General features: G+C 41.2%; 1 non-coding gene across 1 annotated transcript; it reads right to left on the reverse strand.

Moving 5' to 3' along the window:
* Nucleotides 1-171: 171 nt before the first annotated feature.
* Nucleotides 172-279, reverse strand: LOC127740772 (small nucleolar RNA R71). Its single transcript, XR_008001631.1, has one exon. It is a non-coding gene; the product is annotated as a small nucleolar RNA R71 (small nucleolar RNA).
* Between the last annotated feature and the right edge of the window lie 3,917 nt (nucleotides 280-4,196).

Genomic DNA, 4,196 nt, shown 5'->3' on the forward strand with positions numbered 1-4,196 from the left:
ATCAAGACCAATGGGGTTGACCCTGAGGTCTACAGACTTATGCTATTCTCTTTTGCTGTAAGAGACAGAGCTAGGATATGGTTGGACTCACAACCTAAAGAAAGCTTGAACTCTTGGGAAAAGCTAGTCAATGTCTTCTTAGCAAAGTTCTTTCCACCTAAAAAATTGAGTAAGCTTAGAGTGGAAGTCCAAACTTTCAGACAGAAGGAAGGTGAATCCCTCTATGAAGCTTGGGAAAGATACAAACAATTGATCAGAAAGTGTCCCACTGATATGCTTTCTGAATGGAGCATCATAGGTATTTTCTATGATGGTCTGTCTGAACTGTCCAAGATGTCATTAGACAGCTCTACTGGAGAATCCCTTCATCTGAAGAAGACGCTTGCAGAAGCTCAAGAGCTGATTGAGATGGTTGCAAATAACCAATTCATGTACACTTCTGAAAGGAATCCTGTGAACAATGGGACGAATCAGAAGAAAGGAGTTATTGAGATTGATACTCTGAATGCCATATTGGCTCAGAACAAAATATTGACTCAGCAAGTCAATATGATTTCTCAAAGTCTGTCTGGAATTCAAGCTGCACCAGGAAGTACTAAGGACGCTTCATCTGAAGAAGAAGCTTATGATCCTGAGAACCCATCAATAGAAGAGGTGAATTACATGGGAGAACCCAATGGAAACACCTATAATTCTTCATGGAGAAATCATCCAAATCTCTCATGGAAGGATCAACAGAGACCTCAACAAGGTTTCAACAACAATAATGGTGGAAGAAACATGTTTAGCAATGGCAAGCCTTTTCCATCATCTTCTCAGCAACAGACAGAGAATTCTAAGCAGAGCCACTCTAACTTAGCAACCATGGTCTCTGATCTAATCAAAACCACTCAAAGTTTCATGACTGAAACAAGGTCCTCCATTAGAAACTTGGAGGCACAAGTGGGTCAGCTGAGTAAGAAAGTTACTGAACTCCCTCCTAGAACTCTTCCAAGCAATACAGAAGAGAATCCAAAAGGAGAGTGTAAGGCCATCAACATGGCCGAATTTGGAGAGGAGGAAGAGGCAGTGATCGCCACCGAGGAAGACCTCAATGGACGTCCACTGGCCTCCAATGAGTTCCCTAATGAGGAACCATGGGAATCTGTGGCTCACACTAAGACCATAGAGATTCCATTGGATTTACTTCTGCCATTCATGAGCTCTGATGAGTATTCTTCCTCTGAAGAGGATGAAGATGTCACTGAAGAACAAGTTGCTAAGTACCTTGGAGCAATCATAAAGCTAAATGATAAGTTATTTAGTAATGAGACTTGGGAGAATGAACCCCCTTTGCTCACCAAAGAACTGGATGACTTGACTAGGCAAAGATTACCTCAAAAGATACAGGACCCTGGGAAGTTCTCAATACTTTGTACAGTAGGCACCATGACCTTCAAGAAGGCTCTGTGTGACCTTGGGTCAAGCATAAACCTCATGCCTCTCTCTGTAATGGAGAAGCTAGGGATCTTTGAGATACAAGCTGCAAGAATCTCACTAGAGATGGCAGACAATTCAAGAAAACAAGCTTATGGGCTTGTAGAGGATGTTCTGGTGAAGATTGAAGACCATTACATCCCTGCTAATTTCATAGTCCTAGAGACTGGGAAGTGCATGGATGAATCCATCATCCTTGGCAGACCCTTCCTAGCCACAGCAAAGGCTGTGATTGATATTGACAGAGAAGAATTGATCATTCAAGTGAATGAAGAATCCTTTGTGTTTAAGGCTCAAGGATATCCCTCTGTAACTATGGAGAGGAAGCATGAAGAGCTTCTCTCAAAACAGATTCAAACAGAGCCCCCACAGTCAAACTCTAAGTTTGGTGTTGGGAGGCCACAACCAAATTCTAAGTTTGGTGTTGAACCCCCACATTCAAAATCTAAGTTTGGTGTTGGGAGGTTCTAACATTACTCTGAACATCTGTGAGGCTCCATGAGAGCCCACTGTCAAGCTACTGACATTAAAGAAGTGCTTGTTGGGAGGCAACCCAATGCTATATTTATCTATTTCCCTTTGTTATTTTATGTCTTTTATAGGTTGAAGATCATGGGAAGTCACAAAATCAATTGAAAAAGCAAAAACAGAATGAAAAACAGCAACCCTGGAGGAAAATTTGCTGGCGTTTAAACGCCAGTGAAGATAGCAAAATGGGCATTTAACGCACAGTCTGGCACCATTTTGGGCGTTTAACGCCAAAAAGGGGCACCAGACTGGCGTTTAACGCCAGGAATGGGCAAGAAGCTGGTGTTAAACGCCAGAAATGGGCACCAGCCCGGCGTTTAATGCCAGGATTGGCAAAAGGAGCATTTTTGCATGCCACTTGGTGCAGGGATGAATTATCCTTGACACCTCAGGATCTGTGGACCCTACAGGATCCCCACGTACCCCACTACTCTCTCTCTTCTTCACCCATTCACCAATCACCTTAACACCTCTTTCCCAAAAACCCCTCACCTATCAAATCCCACCATTCTCTTCACGAATCACATCCATCCTTCATAAAACCCCACCTACCTCACCATTCAAATTCAAACCACTTTCCCTCCCAAACCCACCCATATTGGCCGAACCCTACCCCTCTCTCCACCCCTATATAAACCCATCTTCACTCCTTCATTTTCACACAACCTAAACACTACTTCTCCCCCTTGGCCGAAAAACAAAGCCACCTCCATCTCCTCTATTTCTTCTTCTTCTACTCTCTTCTTTCTTCTTTTGCTCGAGGACGAGCAAACCTTCTAAGTTTGGTGTGGTAAAAGCATTGCTTTTTGTTTTTCCATAACCATTTATGGCATCTAAGGCCGGAGAAACCTCTAGAAAGAGGAAAGGGAAGGCAAAAGCCTCCACCCCCGAGTCATGGGAGATGGAGAGATTCATCTCAAGGGTGCATTGATGATTGGATTTTTGACGGCTTAGAATTTCACAAATGAATTCTCGTTGCAAGTATAGTTTCTAAACCAATCACTAATCCTTTCATACAAAAAGTTGTTTGTCACTAAAACAAACCCCTAAAATTTATAAACCGAAGTATTCAAACCTCGGGTCATTCTCCCTAGGAATGAAGTATTCAAACCTCAGGTCGTTCTCCCTAGGAATTGCAATAAAGTGTCTTGTTATTGGTTGTGAGTTATTTTGGGGTTTTGATAAGAAGTATGAAAGATAAATGGCAAGAAAGTAAACTAATGGCTAAAAAGGTCTTGGCAAGGGTTGGTGGTCAAGGATCTCTATCCTAATCACTAACCACAATATGAGAATTGGCAAGGATTAATCTCATTAAATCATCCTCTAACTAGTAATAAAGGAAAGTCAAATGAGCTATATCAATCATAGTCCATAAGTCCTAACTCTCCACTAATTCAATTAGTGAGAACTAGAGTCAATGGCTCCCAATCATCAATCACTTGGACATTAGTAACTCAAGAGGTCCTAAGTTACCTTTCCAAGCCAAGAGTATAAAATTCTACTCTAAAATCCAACCAAGCATTTCATCAAACACTTGGAAGGCATAAAAGGAAAACATAGTAAATCCACAACAATAACAAAATCTAACAACAATTATTGCAAGGAATTAATAACAACAAATCAAAAGGAACAAAATTATTATGATTTACCTTGAATTGAATTGAAAGAGAAAGGAAGGAACAAAAGTGGATCTACAATCAAAGTATAAGAACAACATAAAGGGAGTTACAACAAAAGAATAGAAGAAGATGAATGTAGCAACAAAGAATTGAAAGGTAGAAGTAGAAGAAAGCAAAGATTAAAACCTAGATCTAAGAACTAATCCTAATCCTAATCCTAATTCTAGAGAGAAGTGAGAGCTTCTCTCTCTAGAAACTACTTCTAACTACTAAACTATGACTAATGGTAACTAACATGTGTTTCCCTCTTCACTCCTTGGGTTAAATAGCATCAGAAATGAGTTGGGTTGGGCCCACAAGGCTTCTAAAATCGCTGGCCACGTTTTGCTTCAAGTGGACTAGGTGGCAGCAATAGCGCGTGCGCATACTATGCGCGTGCATGCCACCATACGTGTAGCAACTATGGCAAATCTTATACCGTTTCGAAGCTCTAGATGTTAGCTTTCTAACCCAACTGGAACCGCATCATTTGGACCTCTGTAGCTCAAGTTATGGTCGTTTAAGTGTGAAGAG

This window comes from Arachis duranensis, chromosome 7 (genome assembly GCF_000817695.3).
Source record: "Arachis duranensis cultivar V14167 chromosome 7, aradu.V14167.gnm2.J7QH, whole genome shotgun sequence".
In the NCBI taxonomy this organism is placed as follows: domain Eukaryota; kingdom Viridiplantae; phylum Streptophyta; class Magnoliopsida; order Fabales; family Fabaceae; genus Arachis; species Arachis duranensis.